The sequence below is a fragment of the Cygnus olor genome, chromosome 2 (genome assembly GCF_009769625.2).
Source record: "Cygnus olor isolate bCygOlo1 chromosome 2, bCygOlo1.pri.v2, whole genome shotgun sequence".
NCBI classification, from domain to species: Eukaryota; Metazoa; Chordata; class Aves; order Anseriformes; family Anatidae; genus Cygnus; species Cygnus olor.
Window position 1 is genome coordinate 104988244 of NC_049170.1, and position 26886 is coordinate 105015129.

Genomic DNA, 26886 nt, shown 5'->3' on the forward strand with positions numbered 1-26886 from the left:
TGAGGAATCATAACTAACAAAAAACTTTTGTAAAACAAAAACATTTACACATCAAGTGCACTGGCCGAGAGGGGCTATTAGTCAGCCCAAGCCTAGCTTCTATATTAGCATCTGCAATCTTTAATTTAGGAGTATTGTATCTTATCTGCACATACATATATATATATATATATATACACACATACATATATATATATATATTTTTCTTTACAAACATTCAATTTCATTTTGCTTAACACTAGTTAGGCAAAACCTACAAAACCAGCCATCCATTAAGGTGAAATTATGAGAGAGGAACATATACCTATTAGGTAATTCACAGAAGGCGCCAGTTCAATGGCTATGGAGATTAAATTAGGTTATTTTTAAGTGTTCCTCACATCATCTCCTCTCCCACACCTCCTGCTGTGCTCCTCAGCTCTGACCCATAGGGCAGAAGGCAGGCAACTCACTTCTGTCTTACAAAAATCCCAAGCAAACCATAGCAAACGTCCAGTTGAAATTCTGTATGATACAGGTCAAAATACACTCTTAGTATCACTTGACACAATAACTAATGGTTAAGCAAAAACAGAAAATGAAACAACACCACTTACACCCAACAGTTGGGTGTAACAATTCTATGTGAACGCAATTACATAGACATATATCTAGTAGGGATGTACTATAACAAATTTATATTAATTCTTGCTTCATGTGTCATTAACACCTAATGGAATGTTTGAAGGTGTTTACAAGTCCAAAGTAATAATGGATCACTCTTAATTAACACACAGTAAAAATTTCATGAAAGTCTCAGTGGAAGAAGAGGGCTGTTAAAGAGATTGCTTCATATCTCAGTCACAGACTGCCCCCTCCTTTCCTTCTATGAAATGGAGAGCAAGTAGGTTACAGGTGTGAGAAGCCAAAAATAATAGGCTCAGTTAGACTACAGGAAAAGGTAACTGAAAAGAATCACATGTTTTTCTTCTAATAACCTCTGAAATCAAGAAGAGCTGAAGTTGTGTTTTAAGAACTGTTCTGTTTCAAGATGCTTACAAGTACCGGACACAAAAAATTGAAGACAAGGTACAGTAGCCTTATACTGGCATATGCTGGACATTGCTAGACAGATGAGTCAACTCTTATTTCAGAATTCTGAGTAAAATCAGGATTTCTCCACAAGAAAACACAGTTTCCCGGCGTTCTCTCAATGTTGAAGAGAGCTCAGATTTGACATTCTAACAGGATTGTATACTATTGTCTAAAATCATGACTTAAATGTATTCAGTGGTCAAGGATTATACTAGAATCATTCAAACCTCAAGATATCTATCATACAATTCTTCATAAGAGCACTTCTTGCCTAGAAGTCATCACATCTTTTACAGACAACTTCAGAACATATGAACAAAATGATAAACTGAACACAAAATGAATGAAAATCTCCAAACTTGACTTTTATAGGCAATAGCAAGTTCGACATTGTGAATCAGTCTTTTTGAGAAACAGATTCATTGTTCGTTTCCATTTTTAGCAAAAAGGGCACCAAGGTGCTTAGCATGGAAGAAATCAAGAGCACTTGGAGATGCAAACACAATGCAATTCCTAAAGACACTTCCACAACACATCCCATTCCCATGTGCAGCATTCGAGCAGTGGGGCTTTTCTAGGAGATGCAGTCCTGTCTTTTTTCACTAATCCTAAACATGTTGGTTCAAAAACACGGGTACACTGTCCACCACTCTCACCATTTGTTTCCTCCATCTTATAGACAGCTAAGAATTAGTGTCAACACAGATAAAACTTAGTAATACCTTACTCAAAGATTCCCATACAACTCTCCAAATACTCCATACACTTGGCCCTTTCTCCACTGCTATTAAAGTTCAAAGACTTTAATACTTTCATGTATTGCCTCATCTTAGTGAAACCAAACAGGAAATTATAATTTAGTCCTATCCAAACGCATACTTCAGAAACTTGCTATTACTCTAGCGAGCAAAATTCCTCCTAAGAATAGTTCCCCAAAACTGCACAACTGAAACTTATACTGGAAAGTGAGTAACAAGCACACGCATTTCTGAATTCAGTATCATGCAAAAACAAACAAACAACAATAAATTCCCCCATTGGAGTTAAAAGAAATATTTTGGATAAAATATTTCAGTCATGCCTATGAACCTATCTACTTTAAAACTGCCTATATACATGCTTATCTACTTTAAAGATGTCTATATAGGTCTACTGCTTTTTCACTGAGCAAGGGAGAGACTAAAGCCTGGGAAAAATGCTGAAAATGTTCATGTTTTAAGTGTCTGATATAATGTTTAGGTCAGAATATAACTGACCTTGGTTTATCAGTTCCAACCCTCAGGCCTAAGCATTTGATTCAACACAAAATAATATATTATGCTTCTAACACCACTATAATGGAAAAATACCTCAGCTTGAACTCTATTTTTTTTAAAGGTATCGTGCCATCAGATCAAAAAGTCTACTACGCCTGCACTTCTGCTTAACATGTAGCAAAACCTAGGCACAGTTGCATCAGGCAGAACCACACCACAGGTTCACATTGCACACAACTCTTCAGGCAGCAGCAGTTTATTTATCCCTGCCTGCAACTTCACCAGCCTTTCTACATGGATGCTGGCAATCGCCGACTTGCATTGTTCCCCAAACCAACAACATTTTCAAATGCTTTTCGGTTTTAGCAGATAAGTCTCAAAAATCACTATGATTTCCCATCCTCTTTTGGTGCTCTCCGCAAAAACTAAATCCCCTAGCCCATAAACAACTTCCACAATAAAATGATAACCCAAGTGAACACAGCTACCTCAATGGGGAACGTCCAAAGTCGTGCCCCGCAAGTTTTCAAAATCCAGCAGAAAAGATTTCTGATCAGTGATATCTGCAAAACGCAGACATAAAAAAATAACCAGTGGCTGTGGACGTGTCGCTTTCCCAGCCCTCTCCCCACCACACTCGCTTCCACCCCCAACTTCTTTGCTGGTTTTCATGCAGATTTGTGCCAGACATTCGGCATCCTCATTAAGTGGTGTCTGGCAACCTGCCTAAGTTTTAGTGGGTTCTGGGAATGCCAATATATTAACCAGAGGACTTTCTGCATACCCTAAAGAGATTTTATTCAAGAAAAGTCAACCATTTGGCACAAAGAAAGCTTAATTCAAATCTAGGAAAGCTCTCCACTGGCAATAAGAAGAGAAATTGCATTTAGGTTCTTCCTAATTTCTGTCTCCTATCTGAAAGAAAAGTTTGATGGAGAGCAAGATCATTTAAAAGGTCAGGGTACTGTCTGTAACAGGATTTTAGAGAAAAGAAAGGCAGATATGAACGGCACAGACCCAGCACAACATCAAGAAAATGATTCATTTTCACTCCCTTGTCTCTTGTGACCAAAATAATCTTAATCAGGAAGATTGAATTTACCTACTATTATGCTGAGTGATAACGAATGGTGATATGGGTACTTGCAAATCTCCACTGCTTAACTAAACAATAAGAAAAAGCATTTAGCAAAATGCACCTACATTTAGCATATTCCAAATATGCTAAATCAAGGCATATGCTACTGAAATGCATATATTAAATAAATATGGATAATGAATACAGAGACATTTTGCCAGCATGAAGAACAGAAAACACTGTAATGCTGTGATCACTCTTTCGAACTTGCACGCTTCCTTTCTACTGCAGTCCCCTTACAGTTACTATCACTCAACTGACAGTCTCAGAAGTAAGCATGTAAAACTCCTCTCTAAAATAAATAACTTACATTTCTCTTTCAAATACAAGGTTCGGAAGAACGCAAAGAAAAAGAAAGGCCAACAGCTTTCCTTCACTGGAACATTCTGCCTGCGCAGCACATAGTAAAAGTTAAAGGACACTGGACAAACGTGTCATTATTTTGTTCTGAGACTGTTTCTGCAGACTTAGGTACCTAGACAATCCCATTAATTACACGAAGCTATTCAGCTAATTGAGTCCTCTGCTATCATTTAAACACCACTATCCATTTTTACAAAGAAATTCCTTTAAACTGACATTTACTGTTCAAACTCATCACTTTGATTTGTACAAAAATTTGCTGGTTTCCTGACAGCAGTTCCAAAATATCGTGATCACTTTATAATGACTAATTAGCACCAGAGAGCTAACAAGAAATCAATTAAAACCAATTCCATTTAAATGTTTTAGTGTACATATTAGAAGTCTGGCAAAAATAAGATTATGTTTGGTGGGAAAGAAATTTTTAGCTATCTAGGCTGCCTTTGCTTAGACATCAACCTTCTAGGCAAGACGGCTATTCTTAAAAATAGCTGTCAACTGAGAAAAGAAAATGTATATGTATGAATCATTTCACTACAGGGTTGGATTCCCAGCAACTGATGCACCACTGTTCTGGCATCAGTGCCTTTAACGAGCAGCTGATACTAGCTTGGTGCCATTGAAGAATTTCACGGTTACCACAGAACCAATCTGCAAAGATATTCGTCTCCATACTCCTAGAAGTATTTGTATTCCCTAACTGGCAATTCATTCGCAAGGAGCGGTTTTAAACTATTAGAAACCAGACACAGAAGAAAAAGAAAAGAAAAAAAAAAAACTTTTCCAAGGCCACTCGTAAGTTAAATGCAAGAACCACTTCCACCAATGCAAGAGTTGGTGGGCAGGCATGCGTTTTTTAGCACTTCAATTCTCTCACAAGTAATTTAATTCAATACAATCTCTCAGACACTTCCTTTTTTTTTTTTTTTTAATAATAATTTACTTATTTCTGATTTACATATCCTGAAAGTATTCCCAATGATTTTAGACAGCATCACTCAAGTGCAACCAGTTCTTGGTGGTAGGATAGCAGCTGCTAGAGAGAGTACTGCAGGGCAGCTGTAAAAAAGACAACTAAAGTTTGGACAAGAAAATAAGAGGGAAAACTTCATTCTCATTCAAAAAAAAAAAAAACAGACACAGTACCTTCAGTGAGCAGAAAACTAACAACAACTCATCTTTTCAGGTCTCGCCTTAATGGTCCTACACAGAAAAAACAGCATTTTATCAGCTTAAAAATCACAAAGGGACAGGTTATCTCTAAACTGTTAGGTTAGACTACTGCTCAATGATTTGCATCTCACTAAATGTAATTCTGCTATGCCTCAGTCTTGAATCCCAATTTCCTTCTACTCCTGCAGCTTCCACCGAAGGCTAAACTCAAGCTTCATCAGCCAAACGCTGCCTAGTGCCTGTAATGTTTCAATTAACATAAACCAATGGTCTGTAATATACTGTCTCACATTGTTAACTCATTCTGTGTTACGCATTTATCATCATTTAGGCCTGCACGGGCATCTTAATTTACTGGCAAATACCAATGTGCTTTATGTGTATGCAGCAATGGTCTTCACGTACCCGAGAATCAGAATTAAATAAGCTGATATAAACACAGAATATATAAGATGTAATTTTACTTCTATACATAACCGCATACTTGACGCATTCCGATGTCAGTTCTCCTCACACTGCTCGCTTTATGTGTTGCAGTAACTTAATACCTGGTGCTACCACCCCGGCACAGACACGGATGGGAAGAGCACCATCACTATTCAGTGAACGTGGACGTGGGGAGGTCGGTCAGGGTGCTCCCCACCAGCACGCTGTCCTCCCTGCAAACCTTCCCCTGGTACTTACAGCCACGAAGCCCTAATATTTATATTCTCATTAGTGGGACCATACACGTGTGCACCACACGCACAGTTATTCATCTCTACTCAACAGTGCACCACCCGTTGTTTGACTGATTCTGGGTTGTTGCAAGGAGCACGTTTCCTACAAGCCTCACCCAAGAAGCGATGCGGGGAGGCAGAAGACAAGTTTTGCCGTATGAACACCACTCAGGGGCTGAGGGATGAAAAGCCAAAGGCGCCTTCCAGAAAGGTACGTTACTGTACTTAGGCAGCATCTATGTTCTTACCTCGTCTGTGCCTACTGGTAATTGCCTCTCAGGCTTTCTTACTGATGAAAACTCTCTCCCTTCTCAGCTAGCCTCAGACGGAAGGCGCTGCACACTCTTCATGCTACGTGGTGCACCTTTCCATTCCCCACACGTTTAATGCAAAAGTTTTTCTGTTTGCAAGAACAGATAAACCTCTCAGTTTTCCTTCCTGACAGGAAGATAGCCATGTTTTAAATCAATAAAACTTTTACGACACCAAACGCTATTTCTAGCAGCATATAAAATTATTCACCAGATCCCTCCTGCTCTCTTGCACAGCCATCACTTGCTACTCACAAAAGGGTCTGAACCGTTCTGGAGAGGAAAATCCCAGCAAAGCCTTTATGGCTGTGGGCACTCATTTAAGAATATGCACCTCCAAGTGAAAAGAAAAAAAAAAAAAGTTACTTTTGCATTTTGCCTGTTTCCTGTTTATTCCCCGGTGAAGCCTACCCACACCGGTGCGCTCGCCTCCTCCCCAGAGCCACCCACCTACACGCCGGGGAGCCCGGCTCGGAGATTTGGGATGCACACATCCAACGCGAGGGCTGCGGGCAGAGCCGGCAGGCAGAGCTACACTTCTGCTAATAAACTTTAAAAAATAAAAAAAAAGGGGGGGAGGGTTGGGGGGGGGTCACTTTGTCAAATATAGGTCATTTGTGCGCCAAGGCGGCGGCCCCCCCGCTCCTCGTCCTTCCTGCCAAAGTTGCCTGCCCGGAGCGCGGCCTCTGCCGGGGGAGGGGGGGGGGGGGGCAGCCCGGGACCCCGAAATCCCGGGTCCCCAAAACCCCGGAGCGATCTCGGCGATCCGGCCTCGATCAGCTCCCCGGGGGCCACCCCCTCCGGGCCCCCCCCAGCCGCTCCCCCCCCGGTGCCCCCCGCACTCACCTCCCCCCGGCCCCCGCCGAGCGGACGGGGCGCCCGCCGCCCCCGGCAGCCTCCCTCGGTGCGCTGGGGCTGGCTCCGCGGCTGCCTCCAACTCATCCCCAGCCTCGCCGCCGCCGCCGCCGCCGCCGCCGCCGCCGCCGCCGCCGCCGCCGCCTCCTCCTCCTCCTCCTCCTCCCCCCGCCCTGCCCGCCCCGCTGGCTGCCGCCTGTCTGCGGCGAGTCTGGCTCTGGCGGCCGGGCGCGGGGCCGCCGGCGCGGGGGAGGGAGGAGGAGGAGGAGGAGGAGGAGGAGGAGGAGGAGGAGGAGGAGGAGGAGGAGGAAGCGGGGGAGGGGCGGCTGTGCTCCTTCCCCTCCCCTCCTCTCCCCTCCCCGCCCCGCCCGGCTCGGCACAGCCTGGCTCGGCAGCCCATACCGCCCCCTGCCGGGAGGATGCGCTGCGGCCCCCCCAAAATGCCCCTTATCCCTCCCCCCACCTCCCCAAATTTTGGGGTGAGGTGAGAGCAGCCAGCCCGAGGCTCCTCCCTCCCTCCGCAGCCGGTGCTGAAGGCAGGGTTGGCACGGCACGGTGTTGGGGGGGGGGGGGGAAGGCTCCGAGCTCGATTTTGTCCCGTGCAGAATGAGAAATTTTGTGACATCTCCAAAAAATGTTGCCAGACAGGAAAACCCCGTTCCGGGCACGGCCCCACAGGCACGAACCCAAGGCAGGGTTCGGCCCCGCCTCGTAGAAGGAAGGCAGCGCTCACCCGCAGGTGCTGTCCAGCTCTGGGCTGGTAACAGCCCCAGTAACGCCATCCAGCCTCCTGTCACCATCCCACTCCTCATATCTCCGTGACCCCTCCTTGGGACACAGGGCTGTGACACCCTTCGGCAACCTGACCTTCAACTGTGCCCAAGCCCAGTGGCAACAAGTGCAACAGCCACAAGTTGCAAGTTTAAACACCAAAAATATTGATGCACACCATTACCACAGGGAAAAGAATCCCTCTTTCCACAAATTCACATCATCAGTCTCAGTCCACATTCCCATCCATGAGGGGCTCTGAATATTTTCCCTTCCTTACTGTACATGTGAGCCAAGAAGGAACAGGAGAAGTAGCAGGGAGTGGATAACACCATGAGCTCTCTTACTTTAAGCATATGCCTGTTGAACTCAAATGTGCTTCTGAAGTTGAGGTGGTTTCCTTTCTGGCCTCACCTCTGTCCGGTGTCAAGCTGAAGGGAAGGTGCAAGTCTGCCGGCAGGAGACGGAAGCCATCAGGACGCTACTCCGGCAACCCAGGGCCAAGGAGGCCATGCTGTGAAGATCACAAGGGCCAAGGCCCTCAGCTTGAGCTGGGGTTACCGGGTAAGACAGAAAATGGGGAAGCAAGGGATCAATGCCAAAAGAGAGAAACAGCAGTGAGAGATAATTTTAGCAACCATATGTTGGATTAATCAGCAGGGAGCCAAAGAAGTACCAAACAATACAGGAAAGAACAGCTTCCAATAATCAGGGCGATATGTCCGGGGGCTGCTTGTCCTGAAGGTTGCAAAAATCATCCAAAGCTCACAGGCTTAATAATCACCAGAGTCAACTCCCACCTGCATTTTACTGGCAAACTGGGAGAACCCCGATTTCGAGTCTGCAAACTGTGGTTTGCACTCAGGATTCAAGCGCTCCGTTTCCCAGTGTGTCCCAGTAATCTGTGTGTGCTTTGTAACAAACGAGTTTGACATGCTCCGGCTCTGTTCCCTTCAATGACTTCCCGAGGAAAACAAGAAGTTGCTCACTTCAGGCAGAGATTCTTGTCGTGTGCAAAGTAATATCCACAGCCCATGGAAAACTTTGCAAAGCATAGCAAGATCACCCATCAAGTAATAAACCGTCTCTATGCATTACCTGTAGAGTGGAAAAAATTGCCTCTAGAAAGGAAAGATGTGGAAGAGTAGATTAAGTGGACTATTTTGGTTTACTTTCACACGGAAAACTAATCCTTTATTCTGATAACAACACAGTGAATTTTCCCTAAGAGCACCTCTGCCATACATGGTCCCTTACAAACTGGTGCAATCTATTACAAGTTCTGTAGTGGACATGATCACACTTGTAGATATAAAGCCCCATGTACTAGAGACTGGACGTGCTCTTTTGTTGGTTTTATTTTTACTGGTATAATTCCCTACAGCTAACAATTATGCACAGTGTTGATATTTCTCCTCATATTTTCAAGTTTTCTTTTTATGATTTCTGACAGAAATCAATGTGTCAATATATTTTTCTCAAAACATTTAAATTTTTAAGTTTTAATTAAGTTTAAAATTAAGTTCTTATATTCAAAGTTTCAGACCATACACACCATCTTCAGAGATTAACCAAACTACAAGATAATTTTGACTCAAAGATTTACGCACTTCGAAGGTCATAGAAAAGTATAATAGCAGCAATTTGCAATATTTTGGCTATGTAGAAGGAAGACAGTAAAAAAAAAAGGCATACTCATACACATGGTCAGAAAGTGCTATGTGTATATTGATCTATGCCAGGAAAAAGAGACAAAGGTAACACTCGGTACTCCTGGTACTCTTGTTCCTATCTGAGATATCCCTGGAAGAGACAAGCTGAAACCTAACATACTGGCACCTGAAAGAAGGAACAATTTCTCAGATATATAAATTCCTTTACCTTTTAATCACCGCGATTATCATTTCCAGGTTCTGTTCAGTGTCTGGATGAAGTACAGCTCCACTTAAATATGCCTGAAGAATGTCAGCATTTCCAAAATTTAAAGAGAGAAAGTCTAAGAGGAGTGTTAAGATTTATCTCCTGATAAAGTTATACATCACGGGAGATCTTGGAACTGCATAGAGGTTTCACTCTAAAGAGAATCTCAGAGAGGGCTTGGGTGTATGAAGAGACTTGTTAATGAAATAAATGAATAAATAAGAATTCTGTGAAAGCAATACTCACAATACCATGATGCTGGGTTTTCATACCCATTAGGTTGCATTGGCATCCTGCTGGTTTTTCCTGGACAAAGAAGAGAAAGCTCTTATAATTGATTTAAGGTCTAGGTAGATCTGTGTATGATTTTCTTTCTTTTCTTTATCCTTCCCTCTAAACCTGCTAACAATGTAGTTAATGTTTGGACTGTTGTTGGTTTTAGCTTATTTATTTCTGTACTACTCTATCATTTCATCTGGTAATAAGAGCAATTTCTGTGCTACTGGGAGGCTGCACAGTAACAACAGGAGCAGGCAGTCACCCCTGCCACGTCCAGAACCCCACACAAGCACCAAGGAAACCTCAGAGGCAGGCTCTCTGCTGCCTCTGTAACAAACCCTTGGCCCAGTCTTGCTGTTAGTTGTCATCAGAGATGCACAAGCTGGTGAAGCACGTGATCTGCATGCCCAAATCCATCACTGGTAGGGCCCCTTCTCTGCGCTTATTGCGTACGCTGCCGCTGCTATCACCTCTTTCCTCTGAGCCTTGCAGTCTGCAAGATGTGCTGCGGTGCTGGGGAGGAAGCCAGCAGAGAAAGTATTTGAACAATTAGGCTGAGAGGAACAAATCTGAATCCAGGGACAGAGTGGCTGCTGGTTTTGGTTACGGGTGACTCATCTTGTTTCCCACCAGGAAGCCACAGACCAGTGCATCTCAAGTGTTACCGATTCCTATTATCTGTTTCACTGAGCGAACAAGGAAGATAAAATTAAAACCATTCAAACCGCAGTTAAGAACACAGCCAAACAACACATGGGTGCGCGTAATAGGCCAGCCTTACTAAACTACGTGTAAAAGCATGCTACAAGTAAAGCAACACCTAAAACTAGTTAGAAGATTTTTGGTAGGGTTTTTTACCCAACAGGTCATCCTGACTTATCTCCCAGTTGTCCACCAGGAGCAGATAAGCACTGATGATTTACAGAGAAAGAAAAAAAGGAAAGGAAAGGAAAGGAAAGGAAAGGAAAGGAAAAGGAAAGGAAAAAGGAAAGGAAGGAAAGGAAAGGAAAGGAAAGGAAAGGAAAGGAAAGGAAAGGTGTGGAAAGTGCAGGAAAGGAAAGGAAAGGAAAGGCGTGGGAAGGAAAGGAAAGGAAAGGAAAGGAGCGTAAAGGAAAGGAAGGAAATGGAAGGAAAGGTAAGGAAACGAAAGCAAAGGAACGGAATGAAAGGAAAGGAAAGGAAAGGAAAGGAAAGGAAAGGAAAGGAATGGGAAGGGAAAGGAAAGGAAAGGAACAGAAAGGAAAGGAAAAAAGGAAAATAAAGGAAAGGAAAGGAAAGCGAAAGGAAAGGAAAGGAAGAAAGGAAAGGAAAGGAAAAGACTGCAACCTTACTGCCACCCTGTAGTACACAGGGACAGAAAAAACTTCAGTATGCTAACTTCCAAAAGGCCCAACTCAATCAAGCCCCTGGGGTAGGGAGGGCTGTTTTTTGATGGTATTTTGTTTTCTAACACAAAATTAACAACTCCTAATGTTTCAGTCACAGAGGGATGGAGCCCTCAGCCTGCACTGAACTTCAGAGTAGGTGCAAAGTCTTGCCATGCCCCCCGATGCCCAACCAGATGTGCACGGATGGACTCGTGCGGCCCCCTGACCATGCACAGGGAGCTCTGGGATCTCGACGGTACTTCCAACAGCGTGTTAGAGTGGTGTGCAGTCGTGCCACCCCAGTGACTGTGCTCTCACTGATATGACCACTTTTTCTGCCTTGTTAAGTAGGTGATAGGTATTAAAGCAATGACATGAGGGGAAAAGTATGTAAGGATGTAAGTAAAGCCATACAAGAAAGACTACTTATAACATTTGGCTGTTGTAAAAAAAAAATGAATAAATCTGTTTGTTCTAGTCATTCACTGAAATCATACGCCAACTTGTGTGTTGCTCCTGGGTGCACGTGCACGCTCACTCATTCTGCAGTGTGCTGTTCACCTGCCAATTCCACCCACACACCTGCAGACCTCTCCACTAGATGTCAATCTCAGTTTTAGATAATGACACAAATCTTAAGAGATGTTTTGGTTTTCTTGTCACGCGGGACCTAACTAAATGGGTTTTCATGCTAAATAAAATGCAACATCAGACTGTAAATTTAGTGAGCATTATGAATACCTGGATTGCACCCTCAGGTTTTAATAAAAAGGTAACGTTACAGAGCATACATTTCCTTGTTCCCATAAGGTTTTGGACAATAGAAAGGCTTGAAAGGACATCATTAGGCAAAGAAATATAGAGAAGGCAATCAGCAATCAACTACAATGCTCCCAGCTACTGTACACAGCAAGTAATCCAGGAGCCTATGAGAGGCATGGCAGTAATCTCGGTTGGACACACATTCTCTGTCTCTTGTTGTAGCTTCAAAACCTGTAATGTTGGCCATGTAATCATGGCCAACAGCACCAGGCACCAAAAGACAGCACCAATGTACTAGTGAATTTGGAGCCTGTAAAAAACAGTGGATGAAAAGCTTTGGCAACTATTATTGTCACAGAACTTTGACAGAACTGATGCACAGACAAGACAAGTGGCACCCCCAAGACTCCCCAGACTATAATGGCAGTAACCACCTCCTCTTTTTCCTAGAACAAGGGTTAATGGAAAATACCTCCATTGGGAATGAGCATAGATCAAGATGCCAGGTCTACCTTTAGCTTCTGAAAAATCAGCCAAGAAAGCTATGATGTGGAAAGCCAGCTGCAAGGAACCAAGAGAAATGGACTGGAATGAGATCACATCACATGAGCTACCAAATACCACATATATTGCATTAAAGAGAGAAACTATATTCCCTGTTAAAGGTGGATGAATGACAGAACACCAAAAGAGAGTTCTAGACCAACATCTTATTATATAGGCTCGACGATGTATGTAGTAATTTGATAATATTTGACCATCAAATAAAAAACAAATACTTGTCTTAACCTGACTATTCCTCTCTTCGATAAAAAAAAGACCCTCAAACCATTTTTCTTGCAGTTAGCAGATCCTTACAAATCTACCAAGTGTCTTATGAGGCAGCATAGATTGAAGGCATGGAATTCTAACCTGAAACAGGTTGTTGACAGCATTGCTTTAAAATAAAAATAGCAACTACAGCTCTGAACTGATTCCCTGACTTGTATTTGAAATACCAAATTGTCTAGTTTGCTGAAATGTTGATAGCACTACCACATTAAAATAGAAAGGTATTTAGTAACTTCCATATGCTTTCGCACTCATTTATCTTCTTTACAAATTTAGTCAGAAAATTTTTCAGATGGGGGGAAAAAAAGCCCCCAGTATGCAAAATCATAAGGATAATAAAATGCTATTTCTAAATCCTCTCACAGCACTGAAGCACTTTGGACACTGCTTCAGTGACTTAACATATGAATTAAAAAGCAGAATGTACTGTTACTATCAATTTACATCCAGTTGTACAACTCTCTATTTTCTGCTTCGCAAAATGAAGTCTTTGCCATGTAAAAGATACAAGATTCTCATTTATAATAACATTTCACAAATATATTTTAATTTTCAATCTGAAGTCACAAATTGATTTGTGCTGGAGGACAAGGCTTAGTACCTCCATGGGACAGATGGAGAATCCCACTGTCCATGCCAATGACGAAGGCATTAAACAGCACTGGTCCCAGTACCAACCCCTGAGGCAGCACCACTAGTTACTGTTCTCCACCTGGACACTGAGACATTGCGACCGTCCAGCCAATCCCTTACCCACAGAGTGGTCCATCCATCAAATCCATGTCTCTCCAATTTAGAGACAAGGTTATCATGGGGGACAGTGTCAAATGCTTTGCACAAGTCCAGGTAGGTGATGTCAGTAGCTCTTCCCCTACCCAATGCTGTAACTCCGGCATAGAAGACCACCAGATTTGTCAGGCACAATCTGCCCTTAGTGAAGCCATGTTGGCTGCCGCCAATCACCTCCTTGTCTTCCATGTGCCTTAGAATAGTTTCCCGGAGGATCTGCTCTGTGATCTTGCATTAAAAAACAGTCAGAATCAGGTATTGATCAAAATTTACATTTTACAGTGTTCTATCTACTGGACCACAAGGCTGCTATTGACTGCTTATTATTTTATAAATTTTTATTTTTAAAGTGTACCAAAACACCTTCTTCTCCAAAAACATAGTCAGAATTACTTTCTTAGCTACCAGTTCTACTGCACTGCTTTATGTTAGTTGTGGAGGAAGTAATCAGTTTGGAAAATACTTTCAAATGAAAGAATTGCCAAATATTGTTGGACGGAATCCTAACTCTTTTTCAGGTCCACATCAGAAATCCCAGTGACTTCAGCAGGACCAGGATCAGACCCATTTTTTAAACACATGCATATGCACACGTACACACACAACCTATAGAAAATATAGATAAAGAATGCTGTGCTCATCTAGTACTAAAATGAAGCCATGACCCAAAAACTTTGGATCGTGTCATAGCAACAGGGAAATCATGTGAGAAGGTTGCATAACAGAACTAATTACCAATAAGAGAATCAAGATGTTAGGCCAAACTGTAGTGGGAGAATAAGTATTACAATGTATAAGCACCTGTCTTTTCTGGTCACCAATATAATCGTTCCTATTCAGCTGCCCATACTTCTAGCTTTCAAATCCTTCCCAATAATTTGACACATCCAAATGTTTTTACAAGATACTAAATTCTCCCCTCTTAGGGCTTCAAAGAATAATTCTACCTTTCTATTCATGCAGTTCAAATAAAAAAAAAAAAAAAACTTATTTTTGAGATAAGGATCATCTTCACTGTGTCCCTGGTACAGTACAGAAAACCTTGTCAATGCTTGAACTTTAAAATAAAATTGCCTTCATTTTAAGAACCCTACACTGCAATAAATTTGTCTTAGTTCTGCCCTTCAGCTTTCCCCAGGATAAATCTGGAGAGCTCTGAAAAGTTACCAGTGTCCACTTGCTACAACTCCTTTTTTTCTCTTTCTCCTTTTGTTCCCCTTCTTTTGGAATCCTTTTAAAATAAAGCCTTTGCGTTAATGCAGCATTGAAAATTTTGAAGACTTCGCTGTGAAGGAAGACAGTTAAAATTAAGACAAATAGCTTGGACAGTACAGTGCTCAAATCGCATATATACCCATATGAGCAGTAGCTGAGTGTTTTTCATGTCTAAGAGACAAGGACAACCCTTCCTCTCCCTCAAGGCATCACAGGCTAACACTGCCCGACCTGAGAGCTATATTGTCCAGAACGAGAGCAAATGGAACCTGCTGCTGACTGTGTCTGGTTTGCTTCATTGCCTGCTGTGACCAAATGCATTTTTTCATGTCTGAAAAAAAACATTTCCACAGTTGCTTACAGAAATACTGAAAATAAGACTGTTGTGGTATTCCCCTCTAGCAGACTACTCCCAAAGAGATCCTAGGAATCCTGTCTTTGCTCTTTTGTGTTAAATGTATCACTTTTTTTTTCCTACTTTTAATCCTCCCCACTTCTTTTGCAGATCATCTGTAATATATTTTTAATATTAAAAATCTGCATAACACAGTAGTTTAATGCCTTCCATTAACAGCTCTCAAGGCATTTTGTTGACATTAACCAGCTGTATTTCACCAGCCCAGACACACACACGCATTATTCCTATTCTGTGGACAAGAAAACAACAACAGAGAAGGCTCAGTGGCAGAATTCATCCTTGCAGCCAAACTTTAACCACTAGATCACAAACAGCTTGAAGAAGGACAAACCATGCCCTAATGCACAGATCCAGATGACTGTATTAACAGGAATTCCTCCAATAACCTGCTGCCTCTCATCTCAGATACTTCCTTAGCTACTCACTTATTTATAAGCAGGCTACCTACAGATCTTTAACATACCTTACAGACTCCAAGAATAGAGCCCAAAATAAAAAGTCATTAAAATCTTTCACAGTTATTTTAGCATCAGCATAACAAGTTGAGAGAATGTGGAATACATAAAAATGATAGATTTTTACATCTTTTTCCTTTAACACACCATTCATTTGGCTGGCACCTTCAGCACTCTTCACTGACAGTTGAACCACTTTAAACAAGACACTACTAGAAAAATATATTCAAAAACTGTTGAGAAAAATGTTTCTACATTTCAAAATTTTAACTCCAAAGCTTGTGTATATCATCGTTATAGATACAATCCTACCAGGTTATTCACATATTTCTCTAGTGAATGTTAAAGTACGAAGATGTGCCCTGTCATGTTGTGAAAATGATACCCTGATTCGTATGTCTAACGCAATGAGATGCACAAAAAAACTGTATTTTACTCTCAAGCCTATGAAGTGAAAGAGGATTTTTCTACATTCAAAGACAGTTTTCTGCAACTGATTAGAAACACTATGCATTCATTATACACTGTATAATACAGACTTTCATGAATACAAATGAACAACGAGAAAAGTTTTCCTAGGTTAGGAGACGATTTACTAAAGTTTTGTGGTTTTGCTTTTTGTTCTGTAATGTTAAGTGAAAAGATGGATTGTAATCCTAACACTGAAGAACTCCTGTTGCAGATCAATGCACTTTCAGAAATTCTTCTGATACAATATAATTTGCAGAAATATGTGTCAATCTACATTGTGGCATTAACATCTTATTTGTATTTCTTTTCTATTATTGCATCTTATTTTTTCTACAGCAGTTTTCCCCCTCATTGCACTGAATAGAGACTGCCCAAAGAATGAATCAGGAATAGGTAGGGAAAGAAGCTCCATTTGGTGAAGCTCTGCCACACTTGTGCAGGGTTATCATCATCTTGCTTTTGCTCACTGTCATATTAACTAGACTGCACTATAACAGCAGAAATTCGTAGACAAATTGTCACAAGCAAGGATGTCAAATCTACTTCAAATCAGTAAATTTGCAGTAATTTCTATAAAACGTACACTCTGCCCCAACAACACATGCAGGAGAAGTTGGTCTTTAACCAAGAAAATAAACGGCTTCGAATAATCTCATATTGACCTGACAATAACAATTTGCATACAGGCAGTTAATGCAAACAGCCAATGCATGGTGATTTACTTAGAATAAGGAGACAGAGCAGGTTATTCGTGCACATACACTCTCAACATACATGCACCTACATTATGTCAGACAGTCTGGCAGCATTTTTATAAAACATAGCCACACCTATATCTTATGCCAATCTAAATTAAAAGGTTGCCAGAAAATTTCACTTCTGCAAGCTATGTCTTTCTGGCAAGACAACAGAGATGCGAAATAATCTCTTTGTTCCTCAAACTTGAGACTTTTCACCAGTGTGCATAGACGGGCAAATAAATGTGCTTATGGTTTACTTCTAGCTATGCCATCCACAGCTTTTTAGCACATAACCATCCCAAACTGTATTGCTTCGAAACTAGACAATTATCACACAATGAAGGCTGTTCCTCCCCATGGGTATTGGAATATCTTCTCACTCTTTATTTTTGTTTAAGCATTGTTTTTGCAGTGATATTTATTTATTTCTCTGCCGTACTTGAGAGCGGTTGTTACCCTGAAACCATGAGATGTGAGCAACAACTTGAATTACACCACATGCAGCGAGGCCCTGCAGAGACCTCAGAGCCTCCCCAGGGGAACAGGCAAACTGTTATCTCCTAGTCCTTCCTCCCTCCAAATATCTGCCCTTCTGCTGGGGGCAAGGCAGCAGAGCAAAGAAGATATTGTTCTGTTCAACACCATTCCTGGCACCGCATCCCAACAGCAACGTGGAGATCTTGGCGAGGAACGGCACAGCTTGGAGTGCTTTAGCAGTTGCACGGGGCATTCAGCCAGAGGCTGCACAGCTGCTGCTGGAAGAGACTCCAAGCTACCCTCTCGCCTCCTGGGCCTCTCTGCTCTCACAGATCTCTCGCTGATACTGTGGAGGTTGTAACAATATCAGGCAGACTCCTCTCCATCCGCAAACCTCCCTGTTAATAGGTATAGACTCTACCTGGTAGCTAACTGGGACAATCCAGGCACAGGCTAAGTGCTCAGTTCATTTAAAGAAGCCTCAGAGAACTTCGGAATCCCACCTGCCACTAAACATAAAAAACAAAAATGCTTTGGAGTCAATATAGCTGCAACTTGTCTGTTCTCAAAGAGAATTACAAGAGCAGGGGAAGTTATTTGTAAGTGATCAGTCTCAGCTTTGTACCAGACAGATACAATTTTATAAGAAATCCAGATGTCATTTAGAACAATGTCAAAAGTCAAACTAAAATTAGTACCCACTGGAAGTCTTTTTTAAAGAAAAAAAAATACTCTCTGCAGCTTGACGAAGGAACTGCAAATATATCTCGAAATTTCTCTTAGCAATGTCATTGGGTTCTCCCTCATATAAACATAGGATCCTAAAGAATCAAGAGTGGGTAATTTGTCCATGTTTCTGTTTGGATATGGCTCATAACCCAAAACCAGTTTATGCATCTTAGTAGTTCCCTCAAAGTACAGAGCTGTCCACCACTATAGCTTGATTTACGTTCACAGTACCTACCTTACAGGAAAAATCCTTATACACTACAAGAGACCAAAATAAGTTTTCTACATTTAACAAAACAAATAAGATTACTTTCAACAATCTTAGGCAATACTGTAACTGCGTGCACACTGTGAGTTGGTGAAAAAAGGATAAAACAAAACTGCTTAATTTGTTCTGGGACAGAGACCCCAGTCATCTACCTACCACTCTGTAAAGCAAGTTCACCTTCCTGCCATGCTGTGCCTACCCAAACTGTAGCACTCACCCCCTTCCACTGAATAAAATAGTGCTTTATTTGCAATGATTTAAATAAAGCTCTCTTTGTCCATGAAAGATCACTGTTCCTTTCAGCAAAAGGCATGATCTCACCATTCTGATATAATTGTCCCATTAACTGAGTGAAAGAAACTTTACATTGCCACAGCTGACACAAAGCACTCTACAAGGTGAATCTAGAAGTCCAGAGGGATGTTTACAATTTACCTCATCAACACCAAGAAGAACACGGGCCACCTAGCAATTCCCTAAGAATGAGAAGGAAAGGAAAATCGGCACGGGGCTAGGCTGACATCAAGACGCCATTCAGAGTATCCAGCCCCCAAAATACCTCATCCCCATAGTAAATCTTTTAAGATCAGTTGGCCCCCAGATGCCTTGCAAAATTTCATCTCAGAAGGGGATTAAAGCTGTCTTTTGACCAAGAACCCACAGTTGCACCTTCAGGAGCATCTGTTTATTTCCAAGGCTAGAATATATATTTTCTGCTCCATGGTCTTCTGTAAGTTCTACAGAGACTGTACGTAGTTTTTAGTCCAATTGTATGTTTTTGATTAAAAACTGTTCAGATTTCTAAGTCACACCAAGGCAAATTTCAGAAAGAAAATGGTCATATTACTAAAGTTGGGCTTTCTTTTAAGAAAGCATCATGGTCATACAATAAATAAATCTATTGTGAATAGACATTACTACTCTTAACACGTTTTTTGAGCTAGTGACTTTCTTCCAAAGTCACCCTTCCTTCCAGAGGTCTAAACAAAGAATTGAATAAGAGATAATCAGATACAATAGATGTATAAAAGAAAAATCCTTTCCTTCAGATGTATCCCAGTAAGTAGATTGTTTCAGCAACTTAACACTTATTCTTGAACTGACATGAGTATGTGAATCATCTCTAAAACAAACATCACAAGAGGCAGCTACAATAGAAACATGTTACCTTTCAGTGCTTTGAGAGTTTCAATTTATGAAGACTGAATCTACAGAAGCTTGATGCTGAAATAGAAGTACTGACCTGGATGCAAGGATGCTGCATTAAACGGGCATCGTGTTCTGTAGGTCCCACTAAGGAGCCTGAAGCCCTTGTGACTGTACAGTGTTCTTCGTGATTGAAGTCAGAGATTCAGGGAATGTGGAGTCACCAGATTAGGCCCATACACTAATCACTGGAGAAAGCGAGTCTCTGGCTAGGTTCTCTGACACAGGACTCTGTAACACCACAAAAATCTGCCTAAGCAAGCAGCCTGGGCTTTACCTATCAAAAGTGCACTGTGTGAAGCCCACTGTCCCCCCAAAGAAATTGTCGTGCAACTCCCACATCATGAAATTAAGAAAAAAACATCCAGGATAAACAGACCACACAGTACCTGCTGTTGCTGATGGAGCTGTTCTCCCTTTTGTTGCAGTTCGGGGACAAGAGGATCTGAGTTTCAATCCAGTCTCAAGAAGTTCAGAAAAAAATGGCACCAGTATGTGGGCTGGTTTTCAACCAAGCTGACAGAGACATCCTAATACTTGGCATCACTGTTGCAAGCCGGCCTGATTTCCAGGATGTCTTTCTGATCTGGCCAGACTCTACATTAAATATATATATTTCTGATAAAGATTATCTGCTGGAGGGGCTCTCCAGTACAAATGTTCCACAATCTGTTTCCTTCGGAATTAACTAACTTAACTTAAAAAAAATAAAACGTCTTTCTAACCTAACTCATTTTGACAGACAGGTTAGAGAATGACTACACACAAAACTAGTAGAACTGAGATGATTATTCTCACCAGCTGAAAAGAAGGTGACAAACAGCTGAGGGGCAGTTACCTCTTCTGCAAAACAGAACAAGATCCAGACAGTAACTTCTGCCCACAACTTCGTTTAACTACACTTCTGTATTCCAAAATGCAGCTTATTTCCTATACATTGCTAGAATCACGAAAAATTTTAGCAACACATGAGTAATTATGGTAGTAAAGCTAACCTCTACATCTTCAACAAAAATCACTTTCTGCACAGCCACGTGTCAAACTATCCAAAGTATCTTCCTGAAACCTTTTTTTTTTAAAAAAAAAAAAGACCAAGCTACTCCCTTACCTTCCGTGTTCTTAACATTTTTCACCTGTTTGTCTCATTCATACTGCACTAAAAGTTATGAATTACTATTTCATTCTATATTCAAAAATGTTCCTTTGTAATTACACAAAATAAAACTCATCTTTCTACAAAAGACTGGATGAGAACCTCCATGATGTAAAATAAGATCCATGATAACCTTACTGAAGCCATCAGAAGTATCTTACCTACATTCTTCATAATAGGGTAACTACTATACTGTGACAGCTGCTTTCATTTCTGGTGATGCTAGGGATTATTCTTATTTTAAATAATTTCGTATTATAATAGCAGTTCTGGCAAATAGCCTCAGTTGTTTTGTACGTTTTGTCTGGTCGGTTGGCTTTGTTTTAAAACTCATTTACAGCAGTACTGAAAATCCTAACAGACTAGTTCCTCTCCATCACATGGAGATGCCTGAAGCTAAGCCAGTAGATCCTCTAAGGACTCTAGGGGGAGGCCAGAAGGGAGACAGAGAGACAGAAACTATAGAGACTACACAAGAAATATATAGCTCATGGAACAGGCTTTGAAATTACTTCCTAACATATACAAGCTACCTAACATATATTGTTTGAAACCAGGAAAAGATAAGCAGGTGTGAAGGTGCAGCAAAAGTTTTGGGGAAGTGCATAATTCACTTACATTAAATGATTTATGCAACTAAATGGCAAGACTAATCACCAATTGCTGCTCTAGGTATGTAAATGCTTTGAAAATTGAATCCCACAATTTAATTGGCTTGATTTCTAAAAATAGCAAAACTCTAAAATTACTATTCTGCTACACAATACGTTGCTAGCCTTTAAGCCAATGTTTTTTCCATCCAGAGAGAGCTTTTAAGCATGTTTTATCAGTTAAAAACAGGTAAGAATCTTTATTGCATGATTTTAGGTTATGTTCATATCCTTTATCGCATGATTTTAGGTTCTGTTCATATGTTCACACGTGTTTTGCTTTGTTTTGTCACAAGGACAATACAGCTCAGACACGTTGTAGTACCACTTGTCTTTCCACCGAATTCTTTTAGTTACTTAATTCTTATTCAATTTTTGGCTATTGTCAACAACTAAGTGCATAAAAATTTTTCTTTCTTCTTTTTCAACTCCCAGGAGAGAAAACTAAGGGGATGGCAGATGTGTGAAGTTTAAAAATTGAAAGCTAAAAACATTAAAAGTTCATGCTGCTGGTCCATTTTCTCCATAGTTTTTCTTATAACATGTGCTACATTTAGAATAAAGACTTTTTTGAATTGCCAGTACAACTATTTAAAAAAATAATCAAAATGCTTTTTAAATATACTGTATAACTATACACAGATAACATACATATTTAAATAATTTACATCTATAATATCTACTTGTAATAAAACAGAGGTTCCACCAAACTATGGGAAATTCCCTTCTGATTCTAATGCACAATTCCTGTTCATCTCATGTGAGAAACTGTAAAGTATCCAAGGTAATCCTTCAAAACTGATGGTTTGGAGAGAGATTCTTATCGTTATCAACTATTTAAATTATTAGAAAAATTCCAAAATTTCACTTGTGCGGTCATCTCTAGATTCCATTAAATAAATCTTCTGTCCTTAACACTCAGCAAAGCAATTTAGAAAGGAAAACATACTTGTTTGAGAGAGGCTCAGAACAGAGCACAAGGCCCAAATATTCCCAAATTTTGGAAAATCTACTCCACGATGTTGTCTTTGTTTATACAGGAGGACAGAGAGAGAAAAAAAATTGTGAGGAACTGTATCAACATCAGCAAAGCGAAAAGGACATTTTAATATTTTGCTTTTGCATCCAATGTTTCCCAGACAGAAAATAAATCAAGAAACCACTCCAATACCAGACACTGCAATGATGCTCAAAAACAATACTAAAAGCTCCTAAACCCCACAGGACATGCTCTCAGACAATCAATAGGGGTGACACACCCTGATTTACCTGAAAGGAAGAAAGATTTTTCACACTCTTTGCGTCTTAAATATGCCAGTGGGTTAAATCATGAGCCTTCGTTTCTCTGGCATTGCTTTCCCTCTCCTTGGAGGCCCTGGTCTCCAGACATTGACAGCATCCACAGGAACAAACAAGCGGAGGTTCTGAGTTGATTTTCACACAATTGCTGAAAACCTGTAAGATAAAGGTGAAGAACACCTGAATAGATTATTGAAAAAGGAAAAAAAAATTCTGCAATATGAGAACACGAGATATTTCTTTCTGAATGCAGAAATCCACTTGCCTAGCTATCATCTTTTACCATGAACAAACTTTCAAAGAGTGTTTCTCTCTAGTACTCATGAGTCATTTTCTAACACGGCGCCTTTGGCGGGTTGAAGCATTTTGAAAGTGGAAAGCAAACAAAATTGCTTTTAATGCACTCAGAAGAGGGTACTTCAGGTTTTTTAAAAGCCATTTTTTCTCTATCTTTTAGCTGCTAGGAGGCTTTAAATGGGACCCCTGTAGGTTTTTGTCTGTAAACCATACGAGAGCATAAAAGCTTGGAAAACTTGCAGAGATTGTGAAGCAGGTTCACACAGCTTCATTGAAACCGTGTGTGGTTTTGAAGCTCACCAGGGCTCTAGTCACCAGGAACCATTTAAAACTGCCAACTTAAAAAATAGATTTAAAACTCATAAAGGATTATGAGGAAAATGTGAGGCATTTTATCAGGCTTTCAGCTGGAAAGAAAAAAAAATACTATTCTGTAAATAGGGAGGAATGGGTTTTCATTCTCTAAAGGTTTTTAGGTGTTGTTTCTTTGAAAACAAATATACTGCCCTAGAAAAGGGATCAGAGCAACCTCTGTAAACACAGCCTGAATTAACCTATATCAAAGTGCTTTACCTGTATCACAGAATCAGACTGATGAATCCATTGTACCAACACACGGTGACTCGACTATCTCCAAGGCACTTGCAGGATTGGTATAACGGTAATATGTCAAATCTTTCTGTCTTCGGAGGTGACACTTCTCAACCCCTTTCAGTACCAATCAGAATAGCCAGCAAGAAGGAGGTTTGGAAACCTACCATTGCCATCCATAAATACCAGGAGAAACCTGAAAATGCTTTAATTTCTATGAAGAAACATTCAAATAAGATTTTCTAACTAACTGTTATCTCACTGTCACTAGTTTCTCATTTCACATTGTAAGAAGGCTTACTAGAACTTCGTGCTAACAGAAGAAAATGGAAAAATACTGCTTTAAGTATCGAGACATGAAAACATTATCTCTGTAGGATCTAATTTGGCATCTGCTGTACATACACAGTTGTCACTGAAGCCTGTGAGAGTTTTGTGAGGAAAGATTACCAGACTGGACTCTTACTTCAGCCAATGTTGAAATTCTGGTAAGATACCGCGAAGTTAACGGACAGAAATAGAACTGTGTTTTTCACATCTTCTGATGGCAAATGGTACAATGGTGAAATAGGTACGGTATTATTTATATTTGTTGTGGGACTGATTTTGTCCCTACTGTTGCTTTTAGCTTTTATACTCATTACTCATAATTTTTATACTCGTTGATACTGAAGACTACTCAGCAGTGCTGTTGATTTCAGATTAACCATTCGATATGTCAGCAGCTGTGCAATGCCAGGAAATCGATGTAGCTGTTCACTGAGAACACAAAGACCATGGGATTTATCATGGAAGCCTAGTTTTCCACAGTCACAAGAAGCCATGGCATTAACTCTTAACTCGGAAAGGTCTATGTAACATCTCTTCTGTTAATATACAATACTCCAAGGGCTGTTGCATTTTTTCCAAACACCCTACCAACATAACATTGGCCCACATTAAATGACCAAAATCTATAATATGTGTGCACCTGCATAAGAACAGGAAAATAGAGTATCAACAATTTCTTACGTCCTTGGAACAGCTGAGATTTTATTTAGAGTGCTCCTAGAGTTTCAAAGTAAAATGTTTAAACCATGAAGAAAACAAAATATTCATACCTAACTACCTGGAGTGGAGGGGACAGAGGACCTGTCCCCAAATTGAGCGGCAAGATGCATCAAACAGGTGCTTAGAAGACTTTATTCCCAAAGAACCCACCAATACACTCTGCCAACCTTGTGTGTACACTTGTAGCAATATTCGGTGCTTCAGAATTGGGGGAAGGCAATGAGAACAAAGCAAAAACAAAAAAACAACCACACTTTCAGAGGCCAGGGAAGGGAAAGGGGTAGAGGGAAGGAGAGTTCCTGGATCCTACAGGTAATTCTGAAGCATGGCATTAATACAGCACAAGTGTCATGTAAACAGTTACTCAAGTAGTCACACTGTTTAAAAAAGAAAAAAGAGGGGGGTGGGGTGGGGAGAGGTACTATTCAAAGTACCACTCAAAGAGTAAAGTCTGGAAGAGTATGGCCCAAGGCTGGCATCTCTATTTCTTTTCCATCTCTTAGACCAATTTGAAGAAAATCCCTGCAAAGAAGCTTTCATAAGATGGCATTTTTGTGATTCAGCATAGCACCAATATTCCTTTTGAGTTTTATAACTGTTCCTAGAACATTCTTGGCAATGAATTTAAACTTTTTGAAAGAGGTTGCATTTCACTGTAAATGGTTATCTGGTATTCACAACACAAAATAAGCATTTGAATATTTATTGTGAGCACATTGCATTTTAGGGAGAACACACAAAGATTCTTACCACAATTATCTTGTTCCAGCTTTAATATATTAGCTGTCACCTCTTTAATGGATCTTGTGAGAAAGGAAAGTTTCTTTCTTTAACTCTCTTTTCCCCCTGAACGCAATTACCACCTCATTCAGAGCTCTTTGTGTCCACCTAATCTCTCTGATTATGTCTCTGACACCACCACAATACTACATGACTGACATACCTGACAGCTGTGACTAGTGACAGAATACTCACAATGAAAACCAGCTCTATGCAGGATGAGTATTACCTACCGCCAGCCTCACAGAGCAGACATGGAGGGAAGGTAAGAAAGGGGTGGGGGCATTTCACGACTAGCCTAACCCCTACCGATTTTTCCTCCTTTTAGAGCCAAACAGCATTGACAAGCAGAGCCTCTTTGTACATACCTACCTAATGAACCAATTGTTGGATGAATACAAAAGAACGCCCATTAGTATTTTAATTTTGAATTTATAGAGGAGAAAATGCATGTTTGGAGACCTGACTTACAAGTAGGACTTGATGGATCATTTTGTCTCTCCCGGCCCTTTTATGCTTCTCCGGGTCATAACTCCCAGCTGGTGCTCAACTGTCAGACTTAGGCAGGTGGCAAGAGATGGGGGCCTGTGAGGAAAGCTATACCTGAAACTGTCCTTCCCAGACAGCAAGCTGCCACCAGAATCAAACAGAAACCATTTCAGAATTCAGCACTTTGAGCCATAAGGACATGAAGTAGTGTTACAAAGAACTGGCTAAGAAAATAATAGCTGTGAATGCACTAATCAGGAAAAATATTAAGGTAGAGGGCTTTCTGAAGTGTCTTAACCTTCCAGGTTTTGATGTGGCATTTCTTGTAAAAGTTGCATCTTGTCACGATTGATTTCCTTTTCCCCACCAATAAATAAATAAATAAATAATACTAATTTTAAAAATCTCAGACCAGGCATGAAGCAGATTTTTCTAAGTATATCAAATATTTTGAATGACAATTTGGATGCAATTTTTGAGCTTTTGAGCAGCTTCAGAAATGACACATTTGCAGAGTCAGAGAGAAGGGACTGACATCAAAGTAATGTTTTCAAGTTGCAAAGTCTGTGGGTCAGCCAAAACGTAGCGCTCAGTTTTCAGAGATGATCAGGTAACATTTACATGAAATTAAGTGCTTTATATCCATCTGGTTTCACAACTAAAACTGGCTCATGTAAATATTTCCTTAGACAATCATGGAGCAAAAAGAAAAGAGGAGCTGGAAGGATATGCTTAGGAAAGCCCTGTGGTCAGCAACTATGTTATTGAAAGCTGAACTGTTCATTTTCTATATTAACTTTCTTATGTTGTGAGGTGTTCGATGCTGTTACTGTAGGTTCAGCACAACATTACAGCAAGTTTTAAAAGTTTTAAGGAACAGTGTGCTTAACTGTATGAAATGTTTAAAGAAAACCCTCTTTTTAACACTATGTGGTCCAGCTTGCAATACCTGGTTTTGTACTTGAAGTTACCACTACCTAGAAACCTATA

The 26886-nt window shown here is 40.7% G+C and overlaps 1 protein-coding gene across 3 annotated transcripts in view; it reads right to left on the reverse strand.

Moving 5' to 3' along the window:
• Nucleotides 1-7008, reverse strand: part of LDLRAD4 (low density lipoprotein receptor class A domain containing 4) — a 281143-nt gene extending 274135 nt beyond the window's left edge. For 2 of the 3 annotated variants that reach the window (XM_040549937.1, XM_040549935.1), the window contains exon 1: nucleotides 6881-7008. The gene's annotated coding sequence lies outside the window, so the exon portion shown is untranslated. Of the gene's footprint in view, nucleotides 1-2818; nucleotides 2894-4977; nucleotides 5035-6880 lie in introns of all 3 variants that reach the window. The other variant, XM_040549934.1, reaches the window with a different exon arrangement.
• Between the last annotated feature and the right edge of the window lie 19878 nt (nucleotides 7009-26886).